Here is a 12,119-nt window from a genome sequence, read left to right as displayed (position 1 = left end):
AACATCCTCCCTTATACGTCACCTGCAGCGCATTCATAATAAGTCAGTGACAAGTTCAAAAACTTTGGGTGACAGCGGAAGCAGTCCACTGACCAGTAAATCCCTTCCTCTTGTAACCAAGCTCACGCAAACCACCCCACCAACTCCCTCAGTGTCAATTTCCTCCTTCCCCAGGAATGCCAATAGTCCTGCAGGCCATGTCACTGGCAAGTCTGACGAGTCCTCTCCTGCCTGGGATTCCTCCGATGCATCCTTGCGTGTAACGCCTACTGCTGCTGGCGCTGCTGTTGTTGCCGCTGGGAGTCGATGGTCATCCCAGAGGGGAAGTCGTAAGCCCACTTGTACTACTTCCAGTAAGCAATTGACTGTTCAACAGTCCTTTGCGAGGAAGATGAAATATCACAGCAGTCATCCTACTGCAAAGCGGATAACTGAGTCCTTGACAACTATGTTGGTGTTAGACGTGCGTCCGGTATCCGCCGTTAGTTCACAGGGAACTAGACAATTTATTGAGGCAGTGTGCCCCCGTTACCAAATACCATCTAGGTTCCACTTCTCTAGGCAGGCGATACCGAGAATGTACACGGACGTCAGAAAAAGACTCACCAGTCTCCTAAAAAATGCAGTTGTACCCAATGTCCACTTAACCACGGACATGTGGACAAGTGGAGCAGGGCAGGGTCAGGACTATATGACTGTGACAGCCCACTGGGTAGATGTATGGACTCCCGCCGCAAGAACAGCAGCGGCGGCACCAGTAGCAGCATCTCGCAAACGCCAACTCTTTCCTAGGCAGGCTACGCTTTGTATCACCGCTTTCCAGAATACGCACACAGCTGAAAACCTCTTACGGCAACTGAGGAAGATCATCGCGGAATGGCTTACCCCAATTGGACTCTCCTGTGGATTTGTGGCATCGGACAACGCCAGCAATATTGTGTGTGCATTAAATATGGGCAAATTCCAGCACGTCCCATGTTTTGCACATACCTTGAATTTGGTGGTGCAGAATTTTTAAAAAAACGACAGGGGCGTGCAAGAGATGCTGTCGGTGGCCAGAAAAATTGCGGGACACTTTCGGCGTACAGGCACCACGTACAGAAGACTGGAGCACCACCAAAAACTACTGAACCTGCCCTGCCATCATCTGAAGCAAGAAGTGGTAACGAGGTGGAATTCAACCCTCTATATGCTTCAGAGGTTGGAGGAGCAGCAAAAGGCCATTCAAGCCTATACAATTGAGCACGATATAGTAGGTGGAATGCACCTGTCTCAAGTGCAGTGGAGAATGATTTCAACGTTGTGCAAGGTTCTGATGCCCTTTGAACTTGCCACACGTGAAGTCAGTTCAGACACTGCCAGCCTGAGTCAGGTCATTCCCCTCATCAGGCTTTTGCAGAAGAAGCTGGAGGCATTGAAGAAGGAGCTAAAAGGGAGCGATTCCGCTAGGCATGTGGGACTTGAGGATGCAGCCCTTAATTCGCTTAACAAGGATTCACGGGTGGTCAATCTGTTGAAATCAGAGCACTACATTTTGGCCACCGTGCTCGATCCTAGATTTAAAGCCTACCTTGGATCTCTCTTTCCGGCAGACACAGGTCTGCTGGGGTTGAAAGACCTGCTGGTGACAAAATTGTCAAGTCAAGCGGAACGCGACCTGTCAACATCTCCTCCTTCACATTCTCCCGCAACTGGGGGTGCGAGGAAAAGGCTCAGAATTCCGAGCCCACCCGCTGGCGGTGATGCAGGGCAGTCTGGAGCGACTGCTGATGCTGACATCTGGTCCGGACTGAAGGACCTGACAACGATTACGGACATGTCGTCTACTGTCACTGCATATGATTCTCTCAACATTGATAGAATGGTGGAGGATTATATGAGTGACCGCATCCAAGTAGGCACGTCACACAGTCCGTACTTATACTGGCAGGAAAAAGAGGCAATTTGGAGGCCCTTGCACAAACTGGCTTTATTCTACCTAAGTTGCCCTCCCACAAGTGTGTACTCCGAAAGAGTGTTTAGTGCCGCCGCTCACCTTGTCAGCAATCGGCGTACGAGGTTACATCCAGAAAATGTGGAGAAGATGATGTTCATTAAAATGAATTATAATCAATTCCTCCGCGGAGACATTGACCAGCAGCAATTGCCTCCACAAAGTACACAGGGAGCTGAGATGGTGGATTCCAGTGGGGACGAATTGATAATCTGTGAGGAGGGGGATGTACACGGTGATATATCGGAGGGTGAAGATGAGGTGGACATCTTGCCTCTGTAGAGCCAGTTTGTGCAAGGAGAGATTAATTGCTTCTTTTTTGGGGGGGGTCCAAACCAACCCGTCATATCAGTCACAGTCGTGTGGCAGACCCTGTCACTGAAATGATGGGTTGGTTAAAGTGTGCATGTCCTGTTTTGTTTATACAACATAAGGGTGGGTGGGAGGGCCCAAGGATAATTCCATCTTGCACCTCTTTTTTCTTTTCTTTTTCTTTGCATCATGTGCTGATTGGGGAGGGTTTTTTTGGAAGGGACATCCTGCGTGACACTGCAGTGCCACTCCTAGATGGGCCCGGTGTTTGTGTCGGCCACTAGGGTCGCTAATCTTACTCGCACAGTCAGCTACCTCATTGCGCCTCTTTTTTTCTTTGCGTCATGTGCTGTTTGGGGAGGGTTTTTTGGAAGGGACATCCTGCGTGACACTGCAGTGCCACTCCTAGATGGGCCCGGTGTTTGTGTCGGCCACTAGGGTCGCTAATCTTACTCACACAGCTACCTCATTGCGCCTCTTTTTTTCTTTGCGTCATGTGCTGTTTGGGGAGGGTTTTTTGGAAGGGACATCCTGCGTGACACTGCAGTGCCACTCCTAGATGGGCCCGGTGTTTGTGTCGGCCACTAGGGTCGCTAATCTTACTCACACAGCTACCTCATTGCGCCTCTTTTTTTCTTTGCGTCATGTGCTGTTTGGGGAGGGTTTTTTGGAAGGGACATCCTGCGTGACACTGCAGTGCCACTCCTAGATGGGCCCGGTGTTTGTGTCGGCCACTAGGGTCGCTAATCTTACTCACACAGCTACCTCATTGCGCCTCTTTTTTTCTTTGCGTCATGTGCTGTTTGGGGAGGGTTTTTTGGAAGGGACATCCTGCGTGACACTGCAGTGCCACTCCTAGATGGGCCCGGTGTTTGTGTCGGCCACTAGGGTCGCTAATCTTACTCACACAGCTACCTCATTGCGCCTCTTTTTTTCTTTGCGTCATGTGCTGTTTGGGGAGGGTTTTTTGGAAGGGACATCCTGCGTGACACTGCAGTGCCACTCCTAGATGGGCCCGGTGTTTGTGTCGGCCACTAGGGTCGCTTATCTTACTCACACAGCGACCTCGGTGCAAATTTTAGGACTAAAAATAATATTGTGAGGTGTGAGGTATTCAGAATAGACTGAAAATGAGTGTAAATTATGGTTTTTGAGGTTAATAATACTTTGGGATCAAAATGACCCCCAAATTCTATGATTTAAGCTGTTTTTTAGTGTTTTTTGAAAAAAACACCCGAATCCAAAACACACCCGAATCCGACAAAAAAAATTCGGTGAGGTTTTGCCAAAACGCGTTCGAACCCAAAACACGGCCGCGGAACCGAACCCAAAACCAAAACACAAAACCCGAAAAATTTCAGGCGCTCATCTCTAGTTGGAATCCTGCGTTACTATGTTTTTGGTTCTTGTCATTGTTTGCTGCCCCGCGGGGTCAGATTCTCTGTTGTGGATACAGTTCCGTTCGTTGTACTGGGATGTTTCAGGCGGGGATACGTGGGGGCATGTGCGGCCCCTTTTCTACGCCCCCCCCCCTTATATAAATCACTGTTTGTGTGTCTCCCCTTTTGGGGTGGTGCCCGGGTAGGTCCCGGGTTGGTTCCCGTCATTTGGTCACCCACAGGGGAAGGGGGGGGGGGTTTGGTTCTTGTTGCCGTTGCGGATGCTTCCCATAGGGTGCGTTCTCATTTTCTTCTGGGCACTGCGTTTTGTTTCCATTGTGACGTTCTCTTTGCAGGCCCGGGCTGCTGCTCGGTTCGCGGTATGTTTTAGCTCCGGTTTTGTTGTTGTTTCAGGTTCTGGGTTCCCGTTGGGTCGGGTAGACCGGGGGTTTTGGCGTGCTGCCCCAGTTATTGGGTGTAGGGATGGTTTCGGCCATTTGTGGCCGTCACCTTCCTGCGGACAAGGTCCAGCGGCATCCAGATACTTTTCAGTTTTTGCTGGTCAGCATAAGGGCGGCTCATGCTGGGGCCTATTTGGCTGGGCTCTTTTACTTTTGGTTTTCATTACTTTCACCCTTGGGTGTCTGACCGGTTGGCTCCGACTTTCGCGGTTGCCATGAGCCATTACGGCTCGAGGACTTTTTCACTCAGCCTCTTTCTTTTCGCAGGGGTTTCACCAGGAACCCCTTGTTGTTGGAATTGTTCCCTTTCGTTGTCGCATTGGCGTTAGTAGCGCTGCGGTTTTTTCGGATTGGTCTATTGTTTTCTGGGCGAATGCCTGGGATGGTTCACACTCTTTATGATCGGCATTCTCCCTCCCCTCGGCCCTCCGCCTGTTATGTCATTTGGTTCCCATATGTTTGCAGGCGACGTGTTTCCCGGCGACGTGACCCGGGTATGGCCCATGGGGAGACATGGTTGCGCTTACGCTTTGTTACATGCCGTGCGTTGGTGCCTGGGGCGGCTGTTGATGTTTCTTTCTATGCCTGACTTGGGTTCAGCTACTTGGATGGGTCAGTATGGGGCTCCTCCCATGCTCCGGACGATGGCTCGGATTGCCGTGATTCATTGGCTTTTTGGAGTAGGTTGGGTCACTCCGGTGGGTTGTGTTTATTGGGTAACTTTCGGATGTTTGACGGCCTTTGGCTGGGGGTTTTTCCCGGGAGGGCAGGTCTAAGGTGGCCATGGCATCTGCCCTTGCGGGCATTTCTTTTTGCTCCATACTACTGTAGCTGTCGGACCCCACTGGGTCTGTTGTACTATCCATGGCCCTTAATGGGTGGGTGACGGGGCACCCTGTGCCTGCCGTTTTGGGGGGCCTGTTAATTTGAAACTGTTCGTGGTCCCTTTAGGTGTCTGGACAGGCGGGGTGTAGTCTGGTTATGAGGTTTGCGTTGTTCGTGATAGGTTTTTGCGCTGGTTTTCTTTGGGGCATTCCGGATCGGTGGTTTGGTTGCCGGTGGCAAGTCGTCTTTGTACTCCGGCTTGCCTTTCAGTGATGTTTTATTGCGGTGCGACCAGGCGCAGTGGATTGGGTTGGTCTGGGTCTTTGGTTGCCCCTTAGAGCACAGGCGGGGACGGCTGGTGGCCCATTGCACTTGGCGGTGGAATGTGTCCGTTGCGACCGTTATGGGATGGCTATTTTCTTTTGTGTGTCCTCCTGGGTCCTCTTCTCTAGCTTGGTTCTCTGCTGCGTCTACGGCTATGGTGTTGCCTGGGCTTTGCAGTGGGAGGGACCAGGGTACTCATTCCCTGCGATTTGGGGCGACTACGCATGCTGCAAAGGCGGGTTCTTCAGTGGCAGCTTTTTTGGGTGCTGGGCTGCTAGTGATATGCGTGATATACAGCCTCTTTGCGTTTGGGTAAGGTTTTCGGGCTATGATGTACAAAGGAGAAAGAAATGCTCTGCGCACCAAAAATCACTTTGAATTGATTGATTGATTAATTAAGTGCAGTCTAGCAAGGAGAATGATTGACTCAATGAAACTTGACCTTTTTTATAGTGAAAAATATTTTATAAAACAGTTAATGACACAAAACAAAGTAAATAAGACAAACAATACATATATATATATATATATAGCAGTATAAAAACCGGAGGTATTTCACCTCTTGCAAGTGTAAATAGAAACACTGTATCTAACTTTTATAAACGTGCTGTTTAAACAGCATACACTGTATCTAAAATGCAGATCGGATATCTTAAGTGAAAGAGGCTCTATACAAAGAGCAACAATCGATTCTAACACTGGCGTCCCAGTGTGGAATCAAATAAAATGTCCACAGATGGCTCCACAATAAAATTATTAGAAGCAAAGCAAGTAATAATAGTTACCCTCGTGCTGATTCCTGAGATGTAATGCAGAGTCCTGTATGCATTTGCACGGGGAGAATGTAAAGATTTGTAGTTGCTGCCACAATGGTAATTAAAGGACAGACTTGTTGGAATATTTATTCTCCGTAATAATAGCCGTCAGTTGACCGTCAGATGATGACATGTAGGGAGTTTCCCAGCAAGGGACCTGATCCGTATGGCTATCGGTAACAGCATGGAACGGCAAAACCGCTGATGGCTGGCGCCGCACTGGTCTCACAGCGGAGATCCGTCTATATCCAGCTTGTCGCAGCGGGATTCTGATGTAGAAGTGCCGTTAGCAGCTGGACTCCCTTTAACCTCACTGCGGAGGTATAATTACTGTAGGTCACTTGGCTTAGATGTGGACGGAACCGGAATAGCAGGACCGAGATGGTAGGAGCCCGTCTGTGGAGTAACTGATATCCACTGCACTGCACTCGTAGAAAGGGGCGTCCAGGGACCAGGGTACTCATTCCCTGCGATTTGGGGCGACTACGCATGCTGCAAAGGCGGGTTCTTCAGTGGCAGCTTTTTTGGGTGCTGGGCTGCTAGTGATATGCGTGATATACAGCCTCTTTGCGTTTGGGTAAGGTTTTCGGGCTATGATACCCATTTCCTTGCGGAATGGGGCTGTTGCGCATGTCGCGGTGGTAGGTTCTTTAGCGGCAGCGCTTCGGGTGCTGGGCCGCGGAGACTGTGCGTGGTATGGAGTTTTTTTTGGCTGGAGTACCCATTCCTTGTGGATTGGGGCAGCTACGCGTGCTGCGGTGGCAGGTTCTTCGGCGGCAGCGTTTCAGGTGCTGGGCTGCTGGGGATTTGCGTTGTTTTAAGTTTTAGGTCTAGGGTACCCGTTCCTTGCGGATTGAGGCAGCTGTTCATGCTGCGGTGGCGGGTTTGGCAATGTCAGCGATTCAGGTGCTGGGCCGCTGGGCATCTGCGTGGTATCCTACGTGTGTACGTTGGATAAGGTTTTCGGGCTATGGTTCCCCTTTCCTTGCGGAGAGGGGCAGTTACGCATGCTGCAGTGGCAGTTTCTTCAGCGGAAGCGATTCAGGTTCTGGGCCTCTGGGAGTGTGCGTTGTATTACGGTTTGGCGGAAAGTCGCTACCAGCCAGCAGTCAAGAGTGTGCATAAGTGGTCATTGTCGGGCGCCCCCTTTTGGTAAGACGGCGAGTGTGTCCTTCCCCTGCGGGTGGACTATGGACGTTCCCGTGCGGTTGTGTCCGTTGCTCTGCTGGAGTAAAGGGTGGTGAGTCCTGCACAATGCGGGTTATGCTTTAGGAGGCGGTGGGAAGTCCCCTCCTTGGTTATTTCGGTGTTATTCTGGTTGATTGATGCTGGTGAGTTGGTAGCGCCTTTTTCTGAAGGCGTTTGGATGCGGCTTTAGGGCTGTGGTACCCAGTCCTTGCTGATTGGTGCAGCTGCGCGGACTGCAGCAGCTGCGATTTGGGTGCTGGGTCTCTGTGAATCTGCATTGTATAAGTCTTGTGTATGTTTGTTAGCTCTTAGTTGCGCCTGTTGCGCGAACCCAAAAACTGTGTTTACCGGACAGTTTTTTAACGGATAGCGTTCAGGAATTGAGGGTGTGAAGCGAATTTTTAAATTTTCCTCTGAGGGGGCCTAATTACAATTGACTTATCAAAGGTCCACAGGAGGTTTTTTGAGTTTTCTCCTTCACTTGGGTTTGTTTTCTACTACTGTTATCGTGTCATTTTTATTGTCTGTTTTAGCACCGGTGTTAGGTATCTTTTATTTTCAGATGCTATCGACACGCGGGAGCCTGTTGGGCCATTTTTGATACATTTTTGGCAGGCTTCGCATCCTATGGCAAGAGGAACGGCTGTGGTTTTGGTCACGGGGTGGTCCGTGGGTAAGGAGCTCGTGGCTTGCGTGGGAGTGATTTGGTGGGGTTTTTCTTTTCTACCGGGTAGGTAAGTGGTGTTGCCCGTTTAGGTGTCCTGCCCCTAGTCAGTACTGCGTTTGGGTCGTGTTCGTAGGCTTCTGCCTCATATTGGCTATCAGGTCCCCTTTTGTTGCTCCATGCACTCACTGGCTGTTCAGCTGCGTTCTGCTGTCATTGGCCTGGGAGGATTCTGCTTCGTTGTTATTGTAGGGGTGCAGCATGTTTCTCTACTGTCTGTTCGGGCCCGGGATGCGGTGGCTCTGCGGGTTTGTTTTGTAGCTTTCGGTGGTTTGGTAGGGCGGTTTCTTTTGCTGGTTCTCCGGGCCCGCAGTTTTTTGCAATGTTAAGCATGTTAGTCTTTTCCTCGGGGAGGTCGGTGGTTTTCTTGATGGGCCTTTTGGGTTTTGCTTTAGCTTACAAGGTTGTTTTTATGTTTTTTCTGGGGATGGCGGTTGTGGCTTGGAAAACCTCGTTGTGGTGGGAAAGTCGCTACCAGCCAGCGGTCATATAGGCCTAAGTGGTCATTGTGGGGCACCCTCTTTCGGAATAGACGGCGAGTGTGTCCTTACCCTGCGGTTGGACAATTGGACGCTCCCCTAGGGGAGCATCCATATTTGCCAGAGGAAAGAGTGGTGGGTCATAGAAACATAGAATTTGACGGCAGATAAGAACCACTTGGCCCATCTAGTCTGCCCCTTTTTTTTTATCCTTTAGGTAATCTCAACCCTTTTTGAACCTTAATTCTTTGTAAGGATATTCATATGCCTATCCCAAGCATGTTTAAATTGCTCTACAGTCTTAGCCTCTACCACCTCTGATGTGAGACTATTCCACTTATCCACTACCCTTTCTGTGAAGTAATTTTTCCTTAAATTTCCCCTGAACCTCCCCCCATCCAGTTTCAGTGTATGTCCTCGAGTTCTAATATTTCTCTTCCTTTGAAGAATGTTTCCCTCCTGAACTTTGTTAAGACCCTTGATATATTTGAAAGTTTCTATCATGTCCCCCTTTCCCTTCTCTCCTCCAAACTATACATGTTAAGATCTTTTAGCCTTTCCGGGTACGTTTTGTGATGTAGGCCATGCACCATTTTAGTTGCCCTTCTTTGTACACTCTCTGATGTATTTATATCCTTCTGGAGATATTGTCTCCAGAACTGGACACAGTATTCCAGATGGGGCCGCACCAATGACCTATACAGTGGCATTATCACTTCTTTTTTCCTACTACTGATTCCTCTCCCTATGCAACCAAGCATCTGACTTGCCTTTCTCATTGCTTTGTTGCATTGCTTTCCTGCCTTCAAGTCACTTGAAATAGTGACTCCTAAATCCCTTTCCTCCTCAGTAGTTTCCATTATAGTACCCTTGATACTATATTTAGCCTTTGGGTTTTTGAGACCCAAGTGCATGATATTTCATTTTTTAGCATTAAACTGTAGTTGCCACGTTCTTGACCATTTCTCAAGCCTACCTAGGTCATCAATCATTTGTTTGACCCCTCCCGGTGTGTCTACCCTGTTGCATATCTTTGTATCATCTGCAAAAAGGCATACCTTCCCTTCAATACCATCTGCAATGTCACCAACAAAGATATTAAAGAGAACTTGACCAAGTACAGATCCCTGGGGTACTCCACTGGTAACATTTCCCTCCATAGATTGCACTCCATTAACTACAACTGTCTGTTTCCTATCCTGCAACCAGGTTTTTATCCATTTAACTGTTTTATAATCCACCACCATGCTTTCAAGTTTATTTAGCAGTCTGCGATGTGGGACAGTGTCAAATGCCTTACTAAAGTCTAGATATGCTACATCTACAGCTCCCCCTTGATCTATTATTTTTGTCACAGAGTCAAAAAAGTCAATAAGATTTGTTTGGCATGATCTACCACCAGTAAATCCATGCTGTTTTGGATCCTGTAAGTGGTTTGATTTAAGATATTCCACAACTCTTTCTTTTAATAGTTTTTCCATTACTTTCCCCACTACTGATGTAAGGCTTACTGGTCTGTAGTTACTTGCTTCTTCCTTGCTTCCACTTTTGTGCAGTGGAACTACATTTGCTCTTTTTCAGTCCTCTGGGTCCTGCACAATGCGGGTTAGGCATGTAGGAGGTGGTTGTTGTGGTAGTTCCCTCCTCAGTTTCGGTGATATAATCAGATGACTGGAGCTGGCGTTTGGTAGTGCCTTTTTCTTTGCCATCCTCCAACATAAAATCTAGTTTAAAGTTCCGGTCAGTCATCAATAAATACCGTCTGACCTTTTAAATCTAGCTATTGGTGTCCGTGTCTTTATTTGTAGTGCTAAGCTAGCTTAAAGTTAAAGTGTAAGTGATCAATATAAAATGATGGGCGCCTTATTAAAACCAACTACTAAATAAAAAAACTGACATCTTTGGCTTTAGGAAGTGGTCTCCTTAGGTGTCAACAGATTGTAGTGTTTTTATTGGTTTTTTTTAAAGAGTATTTCTCTTACGTCCTAGAGGATGCTGGGGACTCCAAAAGGACCATGGGGTATAGACGGGATCCGCAGGAGCTTGGGCACACTAAAAAGACTTTGACTGGGTGTGAACTGGCTCCTCTCTCTATGCCCCTCCTCCAGACCTCAGTTAGACTTTGTGCCCAGGAGTGACTGGACACACACTAGGGGAGCTCTACTGAGTTTCTCTGGAAAAAGACTTTTGTTAGGTTTTTTATTTTCAGGGAGACCTGCTGGCTACAGTCTCCCTGCATCGAGGGACTGAGGGCAGAGAAGTCAGACCTACTTCTGCTTAGTTAAGGGCTCTGCTTCTTAGGCTACTGGACACCATTAGCTCCAGAGGGTTCGATCACTTGGTTCACCTAGCTGCTTGTTCCGTGAGCCGTTCCGTCACCCCCCTCACAGAAGCCGGGTGAGTATGAGAAGAACCGAAGACTTCAGACGGCAGAAGACTTCAGTAACGGAGGTACAGCGCAGCGGTAGTGCTGCGCTCTATGCTCCCACACATACCACTAATGGCACTCACAGGGTGCAGGGCGCTGGGGGGGCACCCTGGGCAGCAGTTACAGAAGTATTGGAGACTGGTAAAAGTGATATTCGGTGCCCGGGCACCGTATAGCGGACCCCCGCCAGTATAAAAAAATTCAAATTCAGGCGGGACTGAAGCGTGCCGGGAAGGGGCGGGGCTTAGCCGCACAGCTCACCAGCACCATTTTCTTCTCTCCACAGCCTCTGCAGAGAACGCTGGCCCGGACCTCCAGGCTCCTCACACGTAAATGGGAGCAAAACGGGGGGGGCACAAATTTTTTGGTGCTTTTCTCATTATTGGTACAGCGCTGCTGACATATATTAGTGTGGGGTAATATATGGGCGCTGGGGTGTGAGCTGGCATACTTCCTCTGTGTTTCTCTCTCTGTGCTTCCCTTTAGGCTGTCCCCTTTATTGGCCAGTGTGTGTGTGGGTGTCGGTACTTGGTGTCGGCATGTCTGAGGCTGAGTGTTCCTCCCCGGAGGAAGTTACTGGGGGCGCAGAAAAGGAGCTGGAAATGGCTCTATCGACGCAGTCGACTACTGATTGGGTTGCTATGTTGAGTACACTTAATGCTAATGTTGCTTTGTTGTCTAAGAGGTTGGATAAATCTGATTCTCAGACACAGACATGGAGAAAATCCATGGAGGATGCTTTGGCTCAGGAGCAGACCCCCTCAGGGTCACAAAAACGTTCATTTACCCAGATCGTAGATACAGATGCCGACACGGACTCAGATTCCGATGTCGATTTTAATGAGGCTACTTTACACCCACGGGTAGTTAAGAGTATTCAGTACATGATTGTGGCTATTAAAGATGTTTTACATATTTCTGACGAACCTGCAGTTCAGGAAACAAGGATTTGCCTATTTAAAGGGAAAAAACCTGAGGTGAAGTTTCCCCCTTCTCATGAAATGAATGCTCTTTGTGAAAAAGCTTGGGAGTCGCCGGACAAGAGGTGGCAGATTCCCAAGAGAATTTTTATGGCGTATCCTTTCCCCTCTGATGACAGGGAAAAATGGAAGTCGTCTCCGAATGTCGACAAGGCTCTATCCCGTTTGTCCAAGAAGGTGGCGCTTCCGTCCCCTGACACGGCTGCTCTCA

Source organism: Pseudophryne corroboree, chromosome 4 (genome assembly GCF_028390025.1).
Source record: "Pseudophryne corroboree isolate aPseCor3 chromosome 4, aPseCor3.hap2, whole genome shotgun sequence".
Taxonomy (NCBI): Eukaryota; Metazoa; Chordata; class Amphibia; order Anura; family Myobatrachidae; genus Pseudophryne; species Pseudophryne corroboree.
Note: the sequence above shows the minus strand (reverse complement) of the source record.